Here is a 13,003-nt window from a genome sequence, read left to right as displayed (position 1 = left end):
CAGTTCAGACGCCTTTGGATGTACTCGATTAATCTAATAAATAGCAGAGATGACGTATGATGCGAACGGCCAGGGGGCGTCTTTACAAAATAGCAAGTGCATATTTTGTTCGCTCGCTCAGACATAGAGGCATCAACAGACCGCAAAGAGCGAGCGCTCTATTAAAATATCCGGCCCCTTTTCTGAACGAGCGAGCGCAAATAGCGTCCGGCTCTGAATCAGGCCCTAAGTCCTGTAGGAGCAAGGCCAAAATAGAAAAACCTGGGATCCACATTCTGCAGTATCCACACATTCCCAAGAAGGTATGAGTTTGCTGTTGGTTCTGCGGCAGTGTCATGTTCTGTATGGCCTGGATTCTGTCATTTGTGAGATGTCGTAACCCCTGAGTTAGGCAGTGTCCCACATATTTAACCCTGGACTGGCATGGCTGTAGTTTGTCCTTAGCAACCTTGTGTCCTGTTTGCGAGAGATGAAGCAACAAAAGTTTAGTATCATTTAAACTTGACATGAACGAATCAGAACATAACAATAAATCGTCCACATATTGTATCCATTGGCAGGTTGAAAAGATTGTAAACAGTCGTGTAAGGCCTGGGAGAAGATACTGGGGCTGTCTATGAAACCCTGGGGCAATTGTGTCCATGTGTATTGTACACCCCTGTATGTAAAGGCGAATAGGTATTGACAGTCAGGATGAAGAGGTACAGAGAAGAAAGCAGAACAGAGGTCAATGACAGTGAAATGGGTTGCATTGGGTGGGATCTGCATAAGAATAACAGCTGGATTTGGCACTATGGGAAATTGGCTCTCTACCACCTTATTAACCCCTCTAAGGTCTTGTACCAGCCTATAACCCTTCCCACCACTCTTCTTTACAGGAAAGATGGGACTGTTGGCTACACTTGCTGTATGAACTAAAATTCCCTGCTGTAACAATCGCTCAATTATGGGATAAACCCCTAATTCTACCTCCTGTTTTAATGGGTACTGGGGAATTTTAGGAGCTTGCCTACCACTTTTTAGATTTACCATAACGGGACTTATGTTTGCCATTAATCCAGTGTCCTGTCCATCCTTGGTCCAAAGTGAATCTGGAATTTTTGATAACATTTGATCTACCTGAGATGGATTTTCACTTAAACCAGTAGAGTGATACATTATCCTTTGGGGAGTGTCCAACATATCCCTCACCTCCTGCGCAACTCTCTCTGGGATATCTAGAAATATACCATCAGGGGTACAATATATGACACATCCCATCTTACATAACAAATCCCTTCCCAGTAGGTTAGTAGGAGCCGCTGCTGCCAGGAGGAAAAAATGCCTGGAATGCAATGGCCCGATAGTGACCTCTTGGATTTTGTTAAAGGATAATGTTGCACTTTACCCGTTACACCCATTGCTGGTACTGTCTCGCTGGTTACCTGTAAGTTAGCGGGAGATTTTATCACTGACCTGGTCGCCCCTGTGTCTACAAGAAAAGGATATTTAGTACCAGCTACATCAACCATCATCACCGGTTCTTCCCTAGTACTTCCCGTTAACCTGACTATCTGTAGACTACAGGTATGACCTGACCCCTAACGTTGACTCTCACTCTCCAATACAGCATTTACGGCCACAATTGGAGCTGGTGACTGTTGTAGGTTTCCTGTACTCTGTGTATATCCCTTTATGGGGATATCCAGGTACTCCCTGGTTAGGGGGTCCTACCTTCTTCACCCTACAGTTCCTACTTACATGTCCCACTTGGTTGCAGTTAAAGCAGTTTCGTAAGTGGGGTGGGTGAAAGGATTGCTGTGTGGGTTGAGCGAAAGGGAAAGATGGTGGGTGTGGGTAAGGATATTGAGGGAAATATGGTGGTTGTGGATAGTATGGGTTTTGTGGCTGTGTGTGATAAGTGGGATAGGGTTGTGTTTGAGGTGGTGCAGGATTGGTGAGGATGTGTAGCTGTGCAGGTGCATGTGTGTCTGCTGGCTGTGATGTTATAGTCATTCCTTCTAGAGCTTGAATACTAACAGCCATTAGCTTCTCACTCTGGGTCTCTCTCTTTTTAAGGATGTTGTTATCGTGTTCAATAGCGGATTCTATGAGGGTGTCTACAGTGACTCCCCTCCAGCCAGGTTGTGAGATCTGAACTCTAGTGTTTAGGTTCTCTTTTAGACCATCCATAAGTACAGTGATGATAATTCCCCTGTGATGAGTGCTGTCTTTAATATCCTCTAACCCAGTGTACTGGGTGATAGCCTGCAGAGCTTGGTTACAATAATCCTCTGCAGATTCACTCTCTTTTTGTTTTCTGGTGAAATTTTGCTCCAGTTAACTACTACTGGAAAATATACACCCAATTGAGTTATAATGTGGGAAATGTTACCTTGGTTAATTTCGTCTGTTAAGGGAACATCTCCATCTATAATACACAATCCGTGATAAACTTTGTCACGTCGGTATTGCGTGGAAGACAAGCCCTTAACATCACTCGCCAGTCTTTATTGGTTGGCTCGTGAGCACTACCCAAATTCTTTAAAAATCTTTGGCATTTGGCTAATTCCTTTTTAGGGTCAGGGAAATCATTCATTATGGGATTTAGCGCCGCTCTTGTCCAAGGACATTGCATTGCTACTTGTGGGCACTACACTGTTCGCCTCCACATTCCCATTCGGAACAGTTATTGTCCGGATGGGATGCAGACCAGCCGCACTGCTACTTTTGATCTTGTTACCTGGCTGGGGATTTAGTCTATTACTGCTACGTATAAGGTTAACAACTTCCTCTACGGGTGCAGTGGATGTTAACACTTCCTGTACTATCACTGGTGAAAGATGGCGGCACCACTTGTGCTAGTTGTGGTGGAGCATCTAATATGTGTACAGCAGACATAACAATAGGCTCATCATCCGCATCATAAACATTTTCTTTATGATTACTTAAGAGAGGGTACAAGTTACTTGTTACATTTTTATGTTTATTTTAAACAACTTTACCTGCACCCCCATCTGCATAGGGCGGCGGTGGTGCGCGTGAACCACTGGCAATACCTTCTGCAACGCTACCTTGCTGCATGTGCGCGCTATCTCACGGCGCGCACGCACAGTTTAGCGCTGTGTGTACTCCGGTAACATGCTCGCAACGCTAGTTTGCGTCGCATGCACACCTTTAAGCCACGCATCCCCCTCACGCTGCCATAATTTTAAACACTCGTTATATTTTACCTTTTTCATTCGAGAGCGCACCATACAGATGCTATCTCAGACATTGTTCAATAGCTCCTTATCAAAGCTGCCAATTCTGGGAAACTCTTCATCGTCATTTTAAACCATACATCACAGTACCTAATTGCAAAAGCACCGTACTTAGTATGCATAATATGGCGTGCCGACCCAAGTGGTGCTTCCAACAGCAGCACATCATCTAACATCTATACCGTTTGCTTGGCCCCCATTCTGGGAGAACCCTAGACTTTTCAATGGAGATTTAAACTGGTGAAAGACAATCAAGATACTTTCACTTACATGTGGACGTCTTAACAGGACGCGCCCACAAACCTATGGAAGAATAACCAGGTTGCTTCCACGCACCTAATCCCTTTTTGACTACCTTTCAACTGCTAGCATGTAGGCATTCCAATAACACCTACCCTTTTCAGTGATTTCGTCCACCCTCTACCCAGTTCACAATCACAATTTGGCCCAAACTGTGCGGTTCAATTACAATGCTCCAATAACCCTAACTGATCACTGAATACTGTAATCACACTGGGAGCCGAACCTACAACAAAGACAACAACTACACCTGCTTATGTGTTAGAACAGTATCTACTATCGAGCTACTAGGTCGACCCTTGCGCCTAGTCCTTAAGGGTCCTACGATACCCTTAACTAGGGAACTATTGTCCCTACCAACAAATACTCACTGTTACACACCCTTTTCCTGCGCAGAAAAATACACGTTTTCCCAGACTATGGCAACACTGATCAATGTATTTACAACAATGCTATCTATCAATATCACCGTGCACTCTCAACGGCTTTGTTTAAAACACATGGCAGCAATACAGGAAATACGTATACGCTATTGTGCGACTAGTCGCATACACAATAATGCAACTACTACACAACACTTATTATGACTTTTACGCTATTGTGCGACTTCCCCTTTTTAACACAAAAAAACTATCGATGAAGGAAAACAAACTTTTTCCTCCCTCATCCCTAGATTCTCAATCAGCGCTCCTAAAGCCATAATAACAGGTAGCGTACTCTCAGCAACAAAGTGGTAGCAGATTTCGAAGGCACAATGCGTTCTCCTGCTAGGCGCCTCCACCCTTTTGCTGAGAGATCACTACCGAGTGTTACCAAGTGACCGGTAGCGTGATTAACACTGTGAGCCCCCAACTATGGAAACCTAATTAAAACCTCTATGCAATCCTGTCTATACCTTCTAAAATTGTCGCTATTTAGCGTAATGAGTCGCACAGTAAATAAATGCTTTCAGACTTTGAATGTGGTTCCAAAGCACCAAAATTTATTATTCAATATAAAAACAGATGGTTACACGCTGTGATCTAAAGACAATTAGCGCAAATAAATCATAAGGACCCAAGGTACAGTTGTTATGTACGCACGCGCTCTGGGCCCAGATACCGGCATCAGCATTAGAAACCTCCGTCAACAGAACAGCAAGAAGACTAAAGACTGGGGTCAGAGAGCGCACATATGTACTCTTACAGGGATAGGCAATACAATAGACAAGTTTGACATGATTCCATTGGTTCTTCTTAAAGGTGCTTCTGTTACAGGATAGTTCAAAGGTCAATTCGAATGGACACAAACAGCCTCTAACAACCCTTTGTGTTCTTTTTCCCGCTGCTTGCTAATCTAAGCTGCTAACATTACAGAGTACATTTTAATGTTTTAACTCTCTATAGTCCATAGTTTGCAGACGCATGTTGCGATCTTCTCACCGATGATACCGGAAATCTGTGGAGACACAGTGGATCAGTACAACACCAAACACAGTCTGCTTACCATGTACTAAACCTTAGATATCAAATAACCTTTGTTACACAACATTAATAATTACTGCATAAACCTTGGATATTACACTTTAATGCTAGGGAACATTTTATGTAAGTGTGCAGTGTGTAAGTATTGGGGAATTGGGAAAAGACGCTAGTTAGCGTTGTGTGACTGTTTTGTGGAGTACACTATGGTACGTGTTTTGCAGGGATAATCATTTTATATGTTTTAATGACTGTATTTACATGGTCAGGACTTTTAACTTCTTTCTATTGCGTGGGAATCGCACAACACTAAATAATAGCATCGCTGTATGTACTTATAATGCAAGTTTCACTAAAATGGCGCTGGGCAGCCAGTCGCAAAATGGCATCGCCCCGATCTAATTTTAAACCGATCCTGTCTCAGCCAATTATCTGGCTTCGACAGAATATACACATTTAGTTCTGTGCATGAGAAATGGGTCATCACGTGTTTTAGAATACACTAGCTGGAGTACCTGGCGTTGCCTGGGATTTTAAGAATGTTTGTTTACACATCATCCTCCAACAAACCTGTCCTTAGGCAGGCCTCACGAAAAGTGTGACAAACTTCCCCATCAACAGTCCTAAGGTCTTCGAAGGAAGTAGGACGGTGTAAAGCAAACTTCGGAGATAGAAGCATTCAAAACTGTGTTGGATGCACAGTGTAAACACGGCCAAGAGCTTCTGTTGCTCTGATACCAGGATAACCATCTACAGCGACTCCGTTTTCTGTGCATACAAACTTTTCCAGTAGCATTCCATGTGTGATACTTTGGCAGCTCACAGTGCAGCAGGGTCCTTGCAAAGTCATCATTTTGACACAGTTCGAAGAAAGAAGTCAATGTTGTTGCATAATTTGGTATAGTCAGACAGCTGAGAATGCTGGGAAAGTCTACTAAAGCTCTCTTCGATAATAAACATTAAGATCATGACAACCCATGATGACACCAAACACTCGCTCCGAGGCCCTACCCATATGCCGTGAGGCCCCACAATGAGTGTACAGCCAAAATTGTGTTTTTTAATTAATTGACAGTAATTAATTTCAATTTCAAATTTTTTAAGTTGCTTCGGGCATGTTTTAATACGCTCGTATGTAAAATTTACCGATCTTGGCTTGTAAACTGTGGATTTGTATAGAAGGACAGAAATAGTATAAATAGTAGAGACAAGCTGGAGTATCCAGCGTTGCCTGGGATTTTAAGAATGTTTGTTTACACATCATCCTCCAACAAACCTCTCCTTAGGCAGGCCTCACGAAAAGTGTGACAAACTTCCCCATCAACAGTCCTAAGGTCTTTGAAGGAAGTAGGACCTGTAACGGTGTAAAGCAAACTTCAGAGATGGAAGCATTCAAAATTTGTAGGATGTACAGTGCAAACACGGCCAAGAGCTTCTGTTGCTCTGATACCAGGATTGACCATCTACAGCGACTCCCTGTTTTCTGCGCAGAAAAACTTTGGGAGAAGCATTCCATGTGTAATATTTTAGCGGCTCAGAGTACAGCAGGGTCCTTGCAAAGTCATCATTTTTACACAGTTGGAAGAAAGAAGTAAATGTTGTTGCATAATTTGGTATAGAGAGCTGAGAATGCTGGCAAAGCCTGCTAAAGCTCTCTTCAATAATAAACATTAAGATCATGACAACACAACGCTTGCTCTGAGGCCCTACCCATATGCCGTGAGGCCCCACAATGAGCGTCCAGTAAAAATTGTGGTTTTAAATTAAATAAAAATTAACAGTAATTAATTTCGATTTAACATTTTTTTTAGTTGCCTCTGCCGTGTTTTAATATAACGATCTTCACTTGTAAACTGTGGATTTGTATAGAAAGACAGAAGGACCACTTTTCGCTTTTATGTAGTAGAGAAGATAGAAAAGAAAAAATAGTAGATAAACTAAATCCTTTTGTAATTTCGTACCTGACCTGTAGAGGGCGAATGCTATGCAAAAATTGTGGTTTTTTCATTAATTAAAAATTAACAGTAATTTCGATTTTCAAATTTTTTTTAGTTGCTCCCGCCGAGTTTTAATACGCTCGTATGTAAAATTTCACGATCTTGGCTTGTAAACTGTGGATTTGTATAGAAAGACAGAAGGACAAATTTTCGCTTTTATATAGTAGATTGATTGGAACAAATTATTCAGACAATAATGCATTTTTCATCCACTCACAGTTTATTGATATGAACGAGCCATGAATATTATGCATCACTGCACACACGCTTGCGCTTGAATAAGAGCGTGCAAATGTATAATGGGTGTTTATAAGCATTTATGCAAGCATAAAATGTCAGACAAATTAGAGTTAAGCTGGGTAGCAGGGGCGTTTCTAGAGAGGAGGGGGCCCGTGTGCAGTCTCCGACACAGGCCCCCTCCTCTCTGTCCGGCAGTCGGCAGCGCACAAAGCTGTGCGCGCCCAGCGCCAGAGTTATAGACTCTGGGCACCAGAGTGCACCCAGAGTCTATAGAGTATGCGCAGGTCATCGGGAAAATGGCCGCGGTGGCAATTTTTCCTGTACTGCGCATGTGCAAATGACGGGAAAATGGGCGCGGCGGCCATCTTCCAGTCGTTTTTACAGCGCCGGACACCGCGCCGACGTGGGACTCTGGAGAGGTAAGTAATACTATGGGTGCAGGGTGTGCGGTGCGGGCCCCCCCTGGACCCAGGGGCCCGTGTGCCCCGCACACCCTGCATCCATTATAGATGCGCCCCTGCTGGGTGCACACGTAAAGATTTTCTGTCCAACCATCCAACTAGTTGATTGGTTGGAATTAAAATCTGGTAAGGTATGGGAGTAAATGATGATCAGCAATTTGCTCCTAAATGCCAGAAAACAGATGAAAATGGTCGTCAGACAAGTTAAACAAATTGTTTGGATCAAACATTTAAAAAACAACAGTCTTTGTCCATTTCCCGGCATTTGGGAGCAAATTGCTGATTGTCATTTGCTTTCATACATTACCAGATTTTCATTACAACCAATCAACTAGTTGGATGGTTGGACAGAAAATCTTTACGTGTGTACCCAGCCTAATAACCTCTAATCTGTCCTTTATTGTATGTCCTATATCTTTTATTTTCTTTTTGTTACTATGTCATTGAATTATTATATTCTTGTATGCTATGTGGAGAAATGTATTCTCTGTTTAAATTGCATAATAAAAATATTATAAAAAAAAAAGAATACAGAACATAAATGCTAGGACTGTAGCCTGAACTTTGTGGGAACTATAGCAACATTTTGAAGGGGCCCCCGTCCCAATGCTTCTAACGAGTCACTTCTCTCAGCAATGGTTGCTCATTTTTTGCCCCATAGCAGTGCCTAGTTCACATTATGCCACATTATAATGCCCCCAGTTCCTGTTATGCCACATTACAGTGCCCCACTACATTATAAAATCCACTACATGCCCTCCATACCAGTATAGCATCCACTTCACACTACACAACCCCTCCCTATTATAACATCCACTGTACACACCACTCACTGAAAATGGAATTTCACCCTATTAGACAGCCATATCCTAAATAGAAGTGTGGTAAGATATTACTGTATATCCCATTGACATCACAACTTATTTGCCAATGGCGATACTTCAATAGCTAATTCCTTATTGGCAGCGACACTTCAAAAGCTCCATCCCTATTGGCACACACACTCCTTCTCTATTGGGTAGCCGTGGCCTCCATCTCCTCCACGGGGCCGAGCTTTCAGCTACATTTTTTATTTTTTTTTATTTTTTTAAATCTCACAAGGCCGCACCATGTCTGCAGGACCTATAGGCATGAGAAGATTGATGTCTCCAGTGCACAGAGTGGAGGAGGTGGGGTCTAACCAGCTCCTATATGAAGGGAGTACTTCTTAGTACAGTCTTAATTACGGAGATCAATCCCCACTCCCAAGTTTACATAAAAACAAAGGGCAGCGATCAATACAAGAGCCCAGCTGTACCTGTGATGGTGAAATGGTAGCAAAGGAGATTGATCATTTCAGTGTAGGACTTTACAGGGGGAGAGATGGAGACCATCACCTATATGAGCTATATGACTATTTCTCCTTTTTAGTTTGGGCAACAGGCCCAACCCAATTGCTTAGTGAGCAATTCCAGGAACTTGGTAAACAACACTATGACCTTGGTCTAAGATCCTCTGGGCCCCATAGCAGTGGCCCTTTCTGCACCCACTACACACCCATGATAAAGGCTAATGCAGAGGTCGCCCAAACCGTTCCATTTTTAGAGATACACATGGTTGAGCACAGGTGACTTAATTAGTACCTCAGTCAATTTGATTTAACCACCTGTGCTCAACCATGGATCTCTCTAAAATCTGAACTGCATTTGGGAACCTCTGGGCAGGGCTGTAACTAGGGTAGTGCGACCTGTGCTGTGGCACAGGGCACCGCAGGGCAGGGGGCGCTGTTCAGACCTGTCAATTTTCCTGTTTATCATCACTTGTAGCTTCCTCTTCTTTTATCCCCAGCATCTCCTGGCCTCTACTATCTCTTCCCCGGCCCTTCCCCAGGAGGCCATGTGCCTTTTTCGGGTGTGTTCTCTCCCTATTTCAAAAATAAGGGGGTGCCAATGCTCTTTCTGGCACAGGGCACCAAAAAGGTCTAGTTACGGCTCTGCCTCTGGGCTAATGTGTTAGTTGTTGTTCTGCCCTTCATTTGAAATAATGTTCAGAACATGAATGCTCCTTTTTTCTATTTTGTTTGGTTTCCACCAGCAATCCCTGACATTCCCTATTGATTGTGTATCCACATAGGGATCATAGCGATCACTGTGTATATAATCTGAGCAAACACGGAGTTTGCAACAAGTTCTGATAACCCCAAATAAGTTACCCAGAATGACGACAAACTTCAAACCTTAAAGTCACTGAACACCAATGATATTTATTATTATAATTCATAAACTGAATACAGGAATGACAGCCATGTTTCTTTTTACGTTCCCAGTACATTAGACGATTGCAGGCTCTAAATGTAATGGTATTCCAGATTCCAAGCGTGCTAAATATTGTAATGTGATATTAAATATACAGAAAACCCTGGACAAATGGGCACCTTGGGGTATACATGCCTATCCTCCCAGTTTTTGCGGGAGGCTCCCGATGTTTCAGGTAACCCCCCGCACCTGCGGAAGGGCAATCATTTCACCCGCATTCTACCCGCTTCCTAGCGGGTCTCCGTGTAGGGGGCGAGGCTTAAGACATCATTCTACATGAATCATGTAATTTGGCGCCGCCCCTATGCAAATTCTAACCAATAGTGGCAATTTTACAGTGAGGGGGCGGGGCTTAATGTCGCAAATTATCAGGCCCTGCCCCTGTCGCCACCCTCCTGCTTCTCTTACCCGGACTTCTCCCGGAAGAGATATTAGAGGGTAGGCAAGTATGCCTTGGGGGTATATTTACTAAAGTGTTGGTTTTTAGAAGTGGAGATGTTGACCATAGCAACCAATCGCATTCTAGCTATTATCTTAGAAAGTGCTTGATAAATGAGAAGTAGAATCTGATTGGTTGCTATGGGCAACATCTCCACTTCTAAAAACCTGCATTTTAGTAAAAATACCCGCTTATGTGAAAGCTGCAATAAAACTGAGAACAATAAATGTATTACCTGAAAGAAATATATTCTATTGTAAAACAAGTGTTGGCTGTTCTAGATCTTTCGTCAATAAATGACATAGAGAAGACTTTTTCATGTAGTAGAGATCAGTGAGAATGCTGTGAGCAGGCATCTCCTTGCCACAGGCTTTCTTCATAGCTCTCGCTGGGCCTCTGCATTTCTGGGAAACCCAGGAGCCCTGCAGTTGTTTTTGTTCTCTGTAGTGCACAGCCTCACAAAGCACTGCCTGCAGGTGGTGGAAAAGCAAGGAGCAATGTTAACATGTTTGCATGTGAATGCTCTGCGTTCCTGAGAAGGGATGGAGAAAGTGGGGCACAGAACACAAGCATTCACTTCTTAAGAGCTGGGACCACACAATCAGACACTGCAGTTGTCTGCAATGTAACGATGGGTATTACTGCAGGAAAACACAGAGGCGAAATAAATGAGCAGGCAAACACATTTCTCTTCCACAGGAAGGACTTAATGCGTTCAACAGATTGCTGTAGCCAGAACAGGCTGCATACTTCAAAAGAACCATTACCTGAAAGGATCTATCACTTGTCTGATTGATGGAAGCTCTGAGAACCACAAGTCATTCTTCTGTGTTACCTTGTGAAATTATTTCTTCAATACACTTCACAAATGAAACAATCTAAATAAATCCAGATGCTTGGAAGACCAATGGGGTCACTTTTAGAAATGCTTTCATGCAGAACAAAAACAGTTCACATGCCACATTTTAAGAATAGCCCTGGCTGGGCAGAATGTTAAAAAGTAAAGAAAGACTGAACCAGCATTTGCGTGTCGGGATTAATTGTTGTAGAAAATAAAACCAAACACAAAAAGGATGAATCTGTGAATGGATCAAGAGGTATTACAAATTCTTATTATTATGGATCCCCCTGTGCAACAAAGTGAAAGCAGCGAGGTAATGAAGGGTGGGGGGCGGACAGACGGAGACAGGTGGGCACTTAATACTGAATAATATCCTGATAAGTGTACCAACAGTGAGCAAGTATTTCTGATGATCTGTCCAGAGCTCCATTAATTAGATTGAATGGAGTGCTTGAATAGTATACGTTCTTGTATGTGGGCACTTCAAAAGTGGAGATGTAAAGACATCGCCAACCTAAAAAATAATGACAATAGGTGGTTGCAACATATCAGAACGAATCATGTGCAGATGTAACCTACCAAAGCACAGATCACCAAGTACAAATCTAAAAATAAAAATAACTAAAAGTAGTGATCATTCCTTATTTTTTAGGTATGTTTTGGAAAAGACAAGATTCACTTATTGCGCCATGCAGTTTTTCCTCATGTACTGAAACAGTGTTTCTCAATTCCAGTCCTCGGGACAAACTAATAGAGCAGGTTTTTCAGGTCTCACAGGTGAAATAATTATAACCACCTGCAGATCTTTTAGAACGTGTCAGTTAAGGTGCGTACACAATTAGCGATTTTAAAGAACGATATTGATATTGTTACCGTTATCGTACAAATCGCTCATTTAAAATGTCCCTACCAACTTAACGCTGACCAGCGATGTGTGGCCACGTATGGACGATAGCGATATCATCCAATGGCCGTGCATGCCGGTCAACTTGCTCGATATCGAGCAAGTTACTAGCCGTCAGTAAGTATGTGGTGTGCTGGGTGATTGATATCAATCACCCAGCACACCACATACTTACTGACGGCTAGTAACTTGCTCGATATCGAGCAAGTTACTAGCCGTCAGTAAGTATGTGGTGTGCTGGGTGATTGATATCAATCACCCAGCACACCAGGGAGGGAGCATAGCGATCAGCCAGTCCTAAGGACTGGATTTGAGCAGCACTCTGTTAAAGGCCCATTTTGCCCCCCTGTCATCATTGGTTTTAAATATGTTTCACTAGAATGTACAGTACACCATGAACATTTAAGGCAATGAATGACAAGGTGAGGAGTTAAAAAAAAAAAAGTTTGTAAAACAATTGTGTGTGATGAGTTCCAGTTCTTCATGTCAGAAGTTAGAGCAATGTTTCCCAAACTTGGTCCTCAAAGCCCATAATGATAACAGTCCCAATTTTAAGGATATGCATGCTTGAAAACAGGTGACTTAATTGGATGAAGTCCAACCTAATTGGCCGGACGAAACGCGTTGGTCCACGCCCCCTCTTACACACCTCTCTGTAAGAATATACTGTCAGCTGGTTTTTCTGAGCTCAGCAAGCAGACGGCAACAGGAGGAAGACGCCGACAAACTACCATCCACAGCGGGTGCCCTGGCACTACAACCCCCTGATCCCAGAGAGCCCACACTGCCGCGGCTCACACAGAGCCATCGCAAAGAATAGGACTC

General features: G+C 43.0%; 1 pseudogene; it reads left to right on the top strand.

Annotated features, from left to right (window-relative positions):
• Positions 1-13,003, top strand: part of LOC148535333 (uncharacterized) — a 50,565-nt pseudogene that overhangs the window by 14,081 nt on the left and 23,481 nt on the right.

This window comes from Taudactylus pleione, unplaced genomic scaffold, assembly GCF_031769625.1.
Source record: "Taudactylus pleione unplaced genomic scaffold, aTauple2 ptg000053l, whole genome shotgun sequence".
NCBI lineage: Eukaryota > Metazoa > Chordata > Amphibia > Anura > Myobatrachidae > Taudactylus > Taudactylus pleione.
Note: the sequence above shows the minus strand (reverse complement) of the source record. Positions and strands in the feature narration are given on the sequence as shown.